General features: G+C 39.4%; 1 long non-coding RNA gene across 2 annotated transcripts; it reads left to right on the forward strand.

Moving 5' to 3' along the window:
• Positions 1 to 1,215: 1,215 nt before the first annotated feature.
• LOC144288724 (uncharacterized) lies at positions 1,216 to 13,205 on the forward strand. Of its 2 annotated transcripts, none has more exons than XR_013356702.1 (3): positions 1,216 to 1,386; positions 7,312 to 7,466; positions 11,430 to 13,205. It is a non-coding gene; the product is annotated as an uncharacterized LOC144288724 (long non-coding RNA). The 2 variants fall into 2 exon arrangements; XR_013356701.1 differs by lacking the exon at positions 1,216 to 1,386 and adding an exon at positions 6,728 to 6,962.
• The last annotated feature ends 416 nt before the right edge of the window (positions 13,206 to 13,621 follow it).

The raw sequence follows: 13,621 nt of genomic DNA on the forward strand, positions 1-13,621 counted from the left end.
AACTCTAACCCCAGTAAGATTAAGTGAAATACTCCTGAGTGAAACATCAAAAAAAAAAAGGTGCATGGCTATTAAAAGTGCATTTGCCTCAACAACCAGTGGTTTCATAAAGTGGAGTTTCTTTTTTTCTCACACAGCAGGAAGTCCCGAGGTAGGGGTTTGTTCTTTGGGTTCAGTGGCTCTTTGAGTTCCTCAGCTCTGAGTTTTCTCTGCCTTCCCTTGTGGTGGCAGTAGGCCCCCTAATGTCCCATCCTCCTACAACCATTTCAACAGGGCAAGCAAGTTGGGTGCAACAAATTCTGTCAATGCCACGCCCTTACCCCCTTGGCATGTACTATGTTCATGGATGCTGGCCCAGCTTCAAACTGCTAGCGACCTACCCTCGACACACCCCTTGCTGAGGGTTCTCTGGTCCCTGGAACCTCTGTGAATGGCTCTCAAGCCATAGCTCATGGGAACGACTGAGTAATTCCTGCTCTTTGCCCTTGGGAAGGGGGGCTCACTTTGAAGACATGTTCTACATTGCTTCCCAGTGGGATTATGCCTCAGTTACCCATATGGGAACTTGCTTTGATAACTCATTTTTTATTGGCTTCTCGCCTTTCCTAGTGTCCCTTCCCCACTCCCCTACCAATGTTTCCTAGGAATGTCTCCCAAACTCCTGATGCTCAAATGCTTGTTTAGGAGTTGGCTTCTGAGGGGGTTCAAACTAGGATAAGAGGTGAGTGAGGACAGCACCTGAAGCTCTCTCTTCCTGCTGCCCTGGCCTGGGACTGGAGAGGTGGGATTCCTCCCTCCCCTACCAAGCCCTCTGCAGACACCCCTTATGCCTATTAGCCCAAAGTAGGTCACCTGGGCTCCCCTGTCTGGGAGATCCCAGAGCCCGCACCTAATAGAAGGTGGGTGAGGGATTACAGCAGGGCTGGGCCTTGGCTGTTGCCAATATATCTGTTTGGATTCAGCTCAATGACAAGAAACTGGAAACTCCAAACAACAGTGGTTTATTTTTTACTTTTATTTTTTTTTTAAGATTTTATTTATTTATTCATGAGAGACACAGAGGGAGAGGCAGGGACATAGGCAGAGGGAGAAGCAGTCTGGGACTTGATCCCAGGACCCCAGGATCAGGACCTTAGCAAAAGGCAGATGCTCAACTACTGAGCCACCCAGACACCCCCACAACAGTGGTTTAAACAAGGTAGAAATGTATTTCTCTCTCACACACATAAAAACAGAGAGGCAGTGGCTGCCTGTTGGTTAAGGGGCCCGGTTTACTTGTTGCTCCACCAGGCGTGGCTTCCAATCTCAACATCACCACGTGGTTTTCTGCCGCAGGCACTGTCCTCTCAGAGGCATTCTTTCCTGTAATCCTCTTAATCCTGTGAGGTAAGAGCTGTTTTTCCCTCTGTTTTACAGGGGAGGACGTGGAGATAGGGAGAGGTTAAGTTACTTGCCTGCTACGAGGTGGCGTTCTGTATCCAAAGTTTATGCTTTGAAGCCATATTTTTAAGATAACATCTTCCTACCCAGGAACATGCTTGTCTCTGCATTTATTTAAGTCTTCTTTAATTCCTTGTATGTCTTTTATTAAACCTATTACTGGGCTATCTATTTTGCTGAGGTTAATGGCATCATTTTGGAAATGAAGTTTTCTTGGTGGTTGGAGTATCTAACTCAAATTCATTTCTATTTATTTAATTTTTTTTAAAAAAATTTATTTACTCATGAGATACACAAAGAGAGGGGCAGAGACACAGGCAGAGGGAGAAGCAGGCTCCATGCAGGAAACCTGTGGGGGACTCGATCCCAGGACTCCAAGATGACACCCTGAGCTGAAGGCAGATGCTTAACCGCTGAGCCACCCAGGTGTCCCAAATTCACTCTTTTGCATATTGACTTGTTGTCCAGCCGTCTTACTAAACATATTATAATTTGTCTGAAGAATCTTGAGTTTTCTAGTACATGTTTGTATCCTCTGAGTAACACCAGTTTTGTTTCTACCTTTTCTTTCTGAATGTCTGTCTGACTGTCCTCTCTCCTTCCTTACTCTCCCCTGCCTTCTTCCTTCCCTTCGTCCTTCTCTTACTGTGCTGGCTACAAGCCCTAAGCACAGAGGCGATAAGAGAGATTCTTTTTTTGTGGATACTGTTTGTCTGGTTAAAGAAATCTCTCTCCATTCCTGGTTTGCCAAGGGTTTTTTCACGAATGCTTTTTGTATGATTCTTGAGAATATATGATTTTTCTTTTTGAATCTATTCATGTAATGAATTGCATTTATAAAACAATGTTAGATGAAACTTGTATTTCAAAGAGAAACTGAACTTAACTTACAGTGTATTCTCTTTTCTACACATTGCTGGATTCACTTTACTTGTGTTTGGGATTTTGCACCTCTGCTCAGGCATAAGACTGTCATTTTTCCTTCTCGAACTGTCTATCTAGTTTATTTACCAAGGCTGAATGAATTGAGGAGTGTTTCTACCTTTTGTATTCCTTGGAAGTCTTTTATTAAACTTGAATTCTCTATTCCTTGAAAGCTTAGTAAAATTTTTGTGTAGGTATGGTGCTTTGTTTTATATTTTAGACATTGTCTATACTTCTTGTTTGTAAATAATTTCAGGTTATAAAAAAGTTGTAAGTATGCTACAAAGAGCTCCCATATATTCTCTACCCAGCTTTCTATCATACTCACCTTGTTATTCTCATTATTGTACAAACATATTTTTCTGACAACTTGAAAATATGTCGTAGATGTGAAGTTCTATTACTTCTTAGTATTTGAGCGTGTATTTCCTAAAAACAAAAGCATTCTCCTGCGGGATCATATACAACCAACAAAATAAATGAACAGATGCTGTGTTTTCATCTATCCACAGACCACATTCAGGTTTCACCGGCAGTCCCAATGATATCCTTTATTGCTCCAGAATCCAATCCAAGCTCAGGTTTCACCGGCAGTCCCAATGATATCCTTTATTGCTCCAGAATCCAATCCAATATACCTAGTTGTTATATCTCTTAATTTTTTTTTCAATCTGGAACAGTTTGTCTGTCTTTCGTGACCTTGACACTTTTTAAAAGAACAGTCCGGTTACTTTGTAGATTGTGCTGAAATTTGGATTTGCCTGATGATCCTTCATAATTAGATTCAAGCTGTGTGTTGTTGGCAGAAAAACATCCACAAGCAGATGCTGTGTTTTTCTCAATATAACATATCGGAAAGCACATAATGTCAATTTGTTCCATTACTGGTGACATTAACTTTTATCATTTATTAAGCTAATGTCTCCCATGTTTTCCCACTGTTAAGTTAACTAGTAAGTATTTTGTACTATCAGGTAGTGAGTAATCAATGCCTATTTCGGTGAAGAGATACTTTATATAAATATCTTGTTCTCCATTCCACTTTGACCCATCTGTTTTAGAATTTATTGATGATTCTTGTCTGAATCATTTGTTACTTTTACGGTGGTTGTCAGTTGGTGATTTTCTAATTCTGGCATTCTTTCCACATTTATTTGTTGGCATACTGCTAAAAGGCAGAGCTTTACTTTCTCTCCCATTTGTTTGTTCATTTATTTGTATCACAGTAAACTCGTGGATTTTTATTTTACTCAATAAGTTATCATCTGATGCAATGGCTTACGTAAATCAAAGTTAATTTAGAGCACAAATTATTCCGTATTTGCTATTAGGGAGCCTATTAATACTGGCTTCTACGGTCTGTTGACATGCCCCCATAATTCTTTGAGCACTTCATTGCTTTTTGGTGCAATAGGATGTTCCAGACCCATTTCTAGTTTCTCTACCCCAACCCTGGAATCAGTCATTTCTCACAGAGAATGGAGAGGACAGAACTTTCCAGTGACGATAGGCATGTCCTCTGTGCATTGTGTTCCTTTTCTTCCCAGAGAACAGAATTACTGACCAATTTCAATTCCTTGAAACATGGAATCAGGGGATGGATTGTGAGGGTGAAGGGTGTCAGACTGAAAATGTATTTGTTTAATACATGAAGTGGAGGCACACATTTGGTGGGAATGCAGATTGGTATGCCTTGGAGGTAAATAAACTTTAAATCTATTAAACATTGAGATGCACATGCCCTTTGGTATAATAATTTCACAACTAGGAATATAATGTGGCTTCCACTTATGCAAAGGACTTACATCCAAAGATATTCATTGTAGCATTGTTTAGAAAGAGTCTAGATGTCCATTACTAGGGTATTGGTAGAGAAAGAAGTGGAGTATTGGCAGATAAAAAAGAATGAGTTCATTATAAACCAAAAAAGAATGACTTCTAAGGTGAATTTTTTAACCACTCGTTCAAAAGTTATACAGAAAAACTATCCCTATACTTGTATATCCCAGGAAGGACATACAAGAAATGGTAATAGTGGGCAGCTGTGGGTAAACCACTTGGGGCAGCCCTTACTGCTGATACACCACACCAGCTCAGGAGTCCAGTAGATGAAATCTGCTTAGCATCACCTGTGATAAGAAATAATGCACAGCCCTTTGGCCCATATCTCTGTGTTCAGAAAATTACACCCTACTACCATGAAAAGAATTTATAACAGTATGATTAGATTAAGTAAACAGGGTGGGAAGCTAAACTGGGTCTGAATGCCAGCTCCACTGCTCATAAATTGGGCAACCTTGGGCAAGTTACTGAACTTCTCTGTGATACAATGTTGTCTAGAAATTGTAAACAGAACATATTCAGAGGGTTGTAGGAGATTTGAGTGAGTAAATCTACGTAGGAAATCTAGTTTCTGGAACATAGTAATCAATAAAAAAAAGTGAGCTATTGTCCTAGTATGGTTAGGCCTAGCGAGGAAAGGAAAGCAGTCTTTAACTCTGAAGATCTTAAGACAAGGATACTTACTTTTCACTGTATATACACTAGTAATTTATTATTATGGTTGTTGTTAATATATCATGAGCATGATTTCCTCCAGGGGAAAAAGAATGTTCTGCTGAGATGAAAGAAAGAAAAGAAAGAACGAAGAAAGAAAGAAAGAAAGAAAGAAAGAAAGAAAGAAAGAAAGAAAGAAAGAAAGAAAGAAAGAAGAAAAAGAAAGAAAGAAAGAAAGAAAGAAAGAAAGAAAGAAAGAAAGAAAGAAAGAAAAAGAAAAGAAAAAATCCAGTTCTTGTAGATCCAGATTAGCTCCCCAGCTCCACCCTAAGGTTCACTGTGGCAAATCATTCATTCGTGAGCATTAGGGTCAAGTTCCCCCTCCCCTCCATAGAACTGGTTAAACGCACCCAAATTTATCTTGCGTGTCACCTCCTTTTTAAAATTCTGTGTGAAAGTGCAATGTAAGTGATTAAATTTGACCTTTCTTAGTTATAACTACATCTGGCCACAGGGTTCGGAGATTTCATCCGGATGATCTTAATTGGATTTTGACTGCCCTGCACACTGCAATCCCATCTTCACAGCCCGCTTCAGACCTCAGCACTTCTCACCTGGTCTCCCTGTCTCTAGGCCTCTTTCCTCAACTCCATCCCTCCCACTGATGAGCAAAATCCTTTCCACTCAAAAGTTTCATTGGCTTTCTCAACTGCATATCGAATTAAGTACTAATTAAAAGCAAAATAAAATAAATTGGGTTTTTGTTTGTTGCACTGGTAAGAATTAAAAAAGGAAAAAAGTGCCCATTTGGGTATTGATATTGAGAAACAAAAATTCTTGGACACTGTTAGTGAGATTAACCATCGCTTCCGGGGATAAATTGGGGAATATGGATCAGCATTTTAACATGCATGTCCTTTGCCTCAGCATCTCCCCTTCCGGGAATATAACTCAAAATAATTTAAGTACACAAAGACAGTTTTATGAGGCTTGAATGTAGTTTTAAATGGTAATGAAGGAGGATTGGTGACTTATTTATGATGTATTATGTAACAGAATACTATGCACCCATTAAAATGATTATACAGACATTTTTTGATGTGGAAAAATATCTAGTGTATAAAACAACGTGTGGCACATGGTAGATATTTGACAAATATTTATTGAATGAATGACTGTTTATAATAAGTAAAAAAGGTTAAAAAATGTATACATGCTATTTTTTGTTTTTAAAAAAATATGTGTATCTCTATGTTATATTAAATATATACATTAATCTGTCTCTCTTTTCTATCCATCTATTATCTCTGTCTATCTCGGCCTTACTACTGAAAATACCCTGGAAATATAGTGACAAATCAGTGGAGAATATTGTTGGGAGAAAGATTTCAGTTGTTGTTGTTTTTAAAGATTTTATTTTTTTATTTTTATTTTTTTAAGATTTTATTTATTTGAGATAGAGCACAAGCATGAGCAGGGATGGGGGGATGAGAGGCAGAGGGAGAGAGAGAAGCAAGCTCCCCACTGAGCAGGGAGCCTGACGTGGGACTCAATCCCAGGACCCCAGGATCATGACTTGCACTAAAGACAGACACTTAACCGACTGAGCCACCTAGGTGTCCCTAAAGATTTTATCTTTAAGTAATCTCTATACCCAACATGGAGCTCAAAACCACGATACCAAGATCAAGAGTTGTGTGCTCTACCAGCTGAGCCAGCCTGTTGCCCTGAGAACAACGTTTTCCCTTTCTACTGATTGGACTTTGATACGGCTTATGGCTTTTAAGTAACTGTGCATTAATTTTTAACTTATTTCAGTGGTGAAAAAACAAAACCATAGTTTGTGGAATTTATGAATAAATAGGACTTCATTTAGATGACAGAAGCATAAATTCCTATTATCTGTACGCAGATTAAGTTGACATTGTGTTTCAAAATTCTTAAAAACGTACGTACCACCAGACAAGAAAAATACTTTTTTCAACAGAAGAGGAAAATACTTTTAAGATTCAAAAAACAAAAGAGCCAGTGTAGAGTCTCTGCAGAGAAAGGAGAGAGAGATTTAAATTCTACTCCTAGATGGAAGGGCCTCGAAAAAAATAGTAAGTTTAATTATATAGAAGAATTTAAAAAGTTATAATTCTTGCATAACTGAGTTTGTATTTAATATGATTGATTCTAAGATTTTAAAAGGAATGCATGAAAAAGATTGAAGAATATGTATCAAAATATTCACATAGTGAATTTTAAAAATTATCCATTTTATTTTATTTCTTTTCTAGAATGAATAAGAATTATCTTTGGACTTGAAAAAATAATAATTCGTTAGAAATGCTTCTGAGCATGACTTTTCCTGTTTTGCTTTTAATAACATACTGTAATTACGTCAGTGAAAAAAAATTGACAATGATTTCCATAGAATGTGTTATGCTTTCATTGTTCTTTATTCAGTCACATGGCGATGAGGAGAGATGTCGGGTGGATGAAGGCCAAACCTGGAGGTGACTCAGAGCCCTAGAGTAAATTCTGATCTGACTTTCGTCACTCGTCACCCTTTTACTGTGTCCCTTGGAGCCACTTCCAGAAGGATTTACAACAATGACCTGGTAAGGCCTCCCAGTGTTCAGAATAGTGCCCTAAATCCAGCTTTCAAAATCTTTTGCATGCAGGTTCTCATGTCTTTCTCAGAGTATTATATATTCTGAAAACAGTAAAGTATTTAATTTACAGACGATGACATCAAGGGGATAGATTAAAAGTTGACCAAAGTCACTCAGGTGAGTTGTGAGACAATAGAGATCCAAATCCGGAATTTCCAGGCCCTGGGACACTCATCACTACAGGACAAATACACAAGCCACAGTAGTTTGTGGAGTGTCTCCGGTGATGAGGCATCTTGACAGGTGCTTGTTTCATGGGGTTCTTAATTTCCCCACAACCATGAAAGTCTGAGGGAGAATTATTATTGCCATTAAATGGATGATAAATGCAAGGCACCAAAAGCATTGGTGACTTCCTCATAGGCCATAGTTGGTGAAGGGCAGATCTCAGGTATGTACCTAGGACTTCGGGTTTTATGTCAAATGTTTTTGAACGGATTTTGGAAAACCTCTGAACATTAACATTATTCTTAAAATGATATCAACTGAAAGTCAGAATGGCAGTTCCCTCTGGGGTGGGAGTGAGGATTGACTGGAAATGGGCATGATGAACTCTTTAAGAAGGAAGTGTTCTCTATCTGGATCTGGATGCTAGTCCTATAGGTATATACGTATGTAAAAAGTCATTGAATTGTATACTTAAGATTTATTCATTTTCTCATCTGTAAAGTATATCTCAATAAGGTACTGTAAAAAATACCACTCATTGTCCTACCCGGATGCAACTATGTGATGGGTTCTTTTCTGCCTGTTTTGAAAACACTTTTCCATGTTGTTTCATAATGTGCATGTTTGTCACTTTAAAATGATGATGTTGACGTAGAAATATTTTCTTTTTACTTTCACTTTGATTCTTCTTCTTTTTTTTTTCCACTTTGATTCTTAGAGCCCTTCTGCAAGGTAGGAGGCCCAGCATTGTTTTCCTCATTTAGTAAATAAAGGGAAATAAGACTAAGAAATTGACTAATTTTATTTTTTTTATTTTTTTATTTTTAAAAGGAGCTTTTATTTTTATTTATTTATTTATTTATTAGCGCACACAAAAGCATGAGCTGAGGGCTGAGGGGAGGGGTAGAGGGAGAGGGATAAGTAGGCTCCCCATAGAGCAGGAAGCCCAACACAGGGCTCGATCCCAGGACCCTGGGATCATGATCTGAACCAAAGGCAGATGCTTAACTGACTGAGCCACTCAGGTGCCCCAGAAATTAACTAATTTTACTCAACTTGTGATTTGTTTTCAATCTGTTTCCAAAAAATATTAGAGGTGGCAGTTAAGGGGTTTGTCCAAAGCCATGAAGAAGTAGGGACAGAACTAAGATGAGCTTTGGCTTTGGTACTCATTTCTCTGGGCCACAGGCTCCCATAGCTACCTTCCATCTGTGCATCTGACAGGGGTTTGTACTGGGGGCTCAGTTCAACTGTCTGCATGCCACCCGGACATCAAACTAGCTTCTGATTCTAAATTTAAGGAGAGAAGATAAGAAAAGAATATGCAACACAGTTGCATGTCTAAGATTCCGTCCACCTTTTCAAAATTACATAAGCTATACATTTTAATTGTGGAAGAATCAGGAATAGAGATTAGCCAAAAATTCAAATAATCATAAAAACAGCATTGCTCAGGGATGCCTGGGTGGCTCAGCGGTTGAGCCTCTGCCTTTGGCTCAGGGCGTGATCACGGGTTCAGGATCGAATCCTGCATCAGGCTCCCTGAGAGAAGCCTGCTTCTCCCTTTGCCTGTAGGTCTCTGTGTCTCTCATGAATAAATAAATGAAATCTTAAAAAAAAAAAAAGGCTTAAAAAAAAAAAAAAGCACTGCTCAGACATAACTACGGTTAATATTTTGGCATGCATCCTTTCAGACTTTTCTCTTTGTTGTTGTATATACTGTTTTATTTTCTTTAGCTTAGCAGCCTATCAGCAACATTGATCTGTATTTATAAACATCAATCTGTATCACCCTTTCAATGACTACACAGTTCTCATGATGTGACTACATATTTCTCATGATGTAACTGGCCCTCTATTTTGAGCAGTATAGATTGTTTCTAATTTTTCTCTATTACAAATAACGCTTCTTTTTAATACTCTTATATGTACATATTTTTCCTGTTCGATTATATTCTTAGAAGGCATTTCTAGAAATAGAATAGCCTGAATCAAAGTTCTAGTTTTGGGATGCCTGGGTGGCTCAGCGGTTTAGAGCCTGCCTTTGGTTCAGGGCATGATCCTGGAGACTGGGGATCGAGTCCCATGTTGGGCTCCCTGCATGGAGCCTGCTTCTGCCTCTGCCTGTGTCTCTGCCTCTCTCTGTGTCTCTTGGGAATAAATAAATGAGATTTAAAAAAAAAAAAGTTCTAGTTTAAATTTTTTTAACATTTTAAAATTACGCTAAACATATTATATCAATAAAGACAATTCATGAAATCAAGTCATTTAATTCCACCACTGTAACAAAATTTTCTGATTTTTCCTTTTTAAGTCTTTTCTTTCTTTTTTTTTTTTAATTTATTTATTTATGATAGTCACACAGAGAGAGAGAGAGAGAGGCAGAGGGAGAAGCAGGCTCCATGCACCGGAAGCCCGACATGGGATTCGATCCCGGGTCTCCAGGATCGCGCCCTGGGCCAAAGGCAGGCGCTAAACCGCTGCGCCACCCCGGGATCCCTTAAGTCTTTTCTATAAACATAAATGATTTATGTAGTTACAACATGGTTACTGTTTTGCCTTTTTTATTATAACTTTTTTTTTAAGTAATCTCTAATACTCAACATGAGGCTCATACTCATCACCCTGAGATGAAGACTCTCATGTTCTACTGACTCATCCAGCCAGGCGCTCTCCTGTTATAAGTTTATTATAACTTATTAGCATCTACTTTTTATAATTTTCATATTTCATAATTGTATGCTAGTTTATCACCCTTAAACACTATTTAACAATTCCTTATTGTTGGGCATTCAGATTGTTTTCAATTCTTCAATCTTATGGTATAAAAAAAATATCTGGTGCATTAAGCTTTTTCTTTTTGAGAGTTATTTCCTTATGTGTAATTTCTCCAAAGTGATCTTACTGGGTTCAGTGACATTATTTTTAGATCATAATGCATTCTACTAAATAATCCAAAGAAATGAGCCCACTTTCCAAAATACCAACAGCGCTAACCCCATACCCTACCTGGCCGTCTTTTCACTGACATGCTTTGTTGTAAGGATTCTTCTCTGCCCCACCCTTGGTGGTGCCATATTATGGTATCCTACCCCTATTCTTTTTTTTTTTTTAGGATGATGTGTAAATTTTTTTTAAAGATTGTATTTATTTATTCATGAGAGACACAGAGAGAGAGAGTGAGAGAGAGAGAGAGGCAGAGACACAGGCAGAGGGAGAAGCAGGCTCCATGCAGGGAGCCCGACATGGGACTCGATCCTGGGACTCCAGGACCACACCCCGGGCTGACGGCGGTGCTAAACCGCTAAGCCACCGGGGCTGCATTCCTACCCTTATTCTTATCACAAATCCAATCCCAAACTCAAAAATAGTCATGAACTCATATCTTGCCTCTATGGCCCCTACTTTGCAAAAAAGATAAAAATCATTTAAAAGTTTTCAAAATGCAGTCTTGACTAGGAGTGTAGTAGGTGTTATGTATTTGCTGATAGTTTATTTATATGGTAGTCTGCACACACCCCCTCACTTATCTGTGGAAGATACATTCTAAGACTCCTAGTAGATGCCTGAAACCATGGGTAGTACTGCACCCTAAATATATTATGTTTTTCCTATGTATACACATCTATGACAAAGTTTAATTTATAAATTAGGCACAGTAAGAGCTTAATAACCACAGTAATAAAATAGAACAAGTAAAATACTATGGTCTAAGTTATGTGAATATGGTTTTTCTCACAGAACATTAGGCCGTACTCTTCTTATGATGATGTGAAATGATAAAATGCCTCCATGATGAGGTGAAGTGAGGTGAATGACCAGGCACTGTGACGTAGCATCAGGCTACCATATACATCAGAAGGAGGATCATCAGCTTCCTGACCACAGCTGACCCTAGGTCACTGAAATCTCGGACAGCAAACCGCAGATAAGGGGGACTGTGGTATTATAGGTTTGGTTTGTCATAGACATCATTCTGTCAATTGTCTGTGTTTTGCCGTGGTGGTGGTTTACTGGGCAGAGAAATATGCCTTACTTTTTATTTTGTTTCTGTTTATTGTAAAAGTGATGTGTGCAATATAGAAGACACAGCAAAGCTAATATCCATCATTTAATAGTTTTATAGAAGTAGTTCAATAGATTATTGAGAGAGTCCCCAGTCTCCTGAAGACAGAGGAGAGGAGGTGCTCAAGTGTTCTCTTTCTCCTCTTTCTCAACAGACATCCTCAACCTACCCTAGTGTCATGGATTTAACGATAGTATACAGATGTTAATACTTCTTTAATAAAGGGATAAACACTATAGCAACCTTCTCGTGAGGTACCATTCCTCTTTAAAGGATTATTCACTGGCTTGATTTTCTCTCCTGGGTTTATGTATTTTTTTTCCCATATTGGTTGTCTCTCAGATTAGCAAAACTTATTTCTTCCAGTTTTCTTTTAAGATTTTATTTATTCATGAGAGACACACAGAGGGAAGCAGAGACATAGGCAGAAGGAGAAGCAGGCTCCTCGCAGGGGGCCCGAGGCGGGACTCGATCCCGGGACCCCAGGATCACACCCTGAGCCGAAGGCAGATGCTCAACCACTGAGCCACCCAGGTGCCTCATCATGTCTTCCAGTTTTCTAAGAGTTATCTCTGTGAAAGACAAGGAAGACATTGGTATTAGGTATCTATCACTGCAGAATTAATTAGTCTAGGGCAGCCCTGGTGGTGCAGTGGTTTAGCACCGCCTTCAGCCCGGGGTATGATCCTGAAGACCCGGGATCAAGTCCCACATCAGGCTCCTGGCATGGAGCCTGCTTCTCCCTCTGCTTGTGTCTCTGCCCTCCTCTCTCTGTCTCTATGAATAAATAAATAAATAATCTTAAAAAAAAAGAATTAATTACTCCAAAATGTAGTACCTTAAGACAACAATGTTTATTATCTCATACGGTTTCTGAGAGTCACGCTTCCAGGAGTGGACAGACAGTGGTACCCAGAGTCTCTTGTGAGGTTGCCTTCAAGCTGTTGGCTAGAGTTGCAATCATCCTTGGGCTTGACCGTGGTTGGAGAACCTGCTTCCGAGTCTACTCATGAAGTTGTTGGCAGCCCTCAGTTCCTCACCAGCTTTACTTCTTCACCAGGTGGGCCTCTCTGTAGGAGTGCTCATTTTGTGGTAGTTTGCTTCCTTCCCCCAGGGCAAGTGATCTGAAGGTGGGGTGAGGTGGTGCAGAGTATCCAGACAGAAGTTACCATCTTTTACAAACTAATCTTGGAGGTGACATACCATCTTTTCTGCTGCATGCTTTCAATCACACTAGACCAAGGGGAGTACAAAGTGGAGGAAGACTACCTACGGGTGCGAATACCAGGAGGCAGAGTCACTGGGGGTATCTTGGAGGCTGGCAAGGACAGCATCTAACCACCACTTCCTGTCTCGTGCCTCCTGAAGGTCAATAGAAACAGGGGAATGTGGGCAGTCCGGGTGGCCCAGCGTTTTAGCGCCACCTTCAGCCCAGGGCGTGACCCTGGAGACCCGGGATCAAGTCCCACATTGGGCTCCCTGCATGGAGCCTGCTTCTCCCTCTGCCTGTCTCTCTCTCTCTCTTTGTCTCTCATGAATAAATAAATAAAATCTTTTTTAAAAAAAAGGGATATGAGGTAAAACCTTAAAAAAAGAAAGAAAAGGGGGAACACAATTTTATTTTTAAACAATAAGCTTCCTACTCAGTCACTCTGGGAATTATGAACTTACCCATGGTTTGCCAAGCCCTGTGTGGTTTATAGAGGCACATATTGCTGGGAATGGAAGTTCCCTTGCTGTTTTGGTGATATTTAATTGGCATTTTGCCACATTTTTTGTTGCGCTTATCTGACCCGGGGATGTTGTCTACAACACACTGTTGGTATTAGTTACTTCATTATAGGTTTCTATTTCCCTTGGGCAGTAG

The sequence above is a fragment of the Canis aureus genome, chromosome 18, assembly GCF_053574225.1.
Source record: "Canis aureus isolate CA01 chromosome 18, VMU_Caureus_v.1.0, whole genome shotgun sequence".
In the NCBI taxonomy this organism is placed as follows: Eukaryota; Metazoa; Chordata; class Mammalia; order Carnivora; family Canidae; genus Canis; species Canis aureus.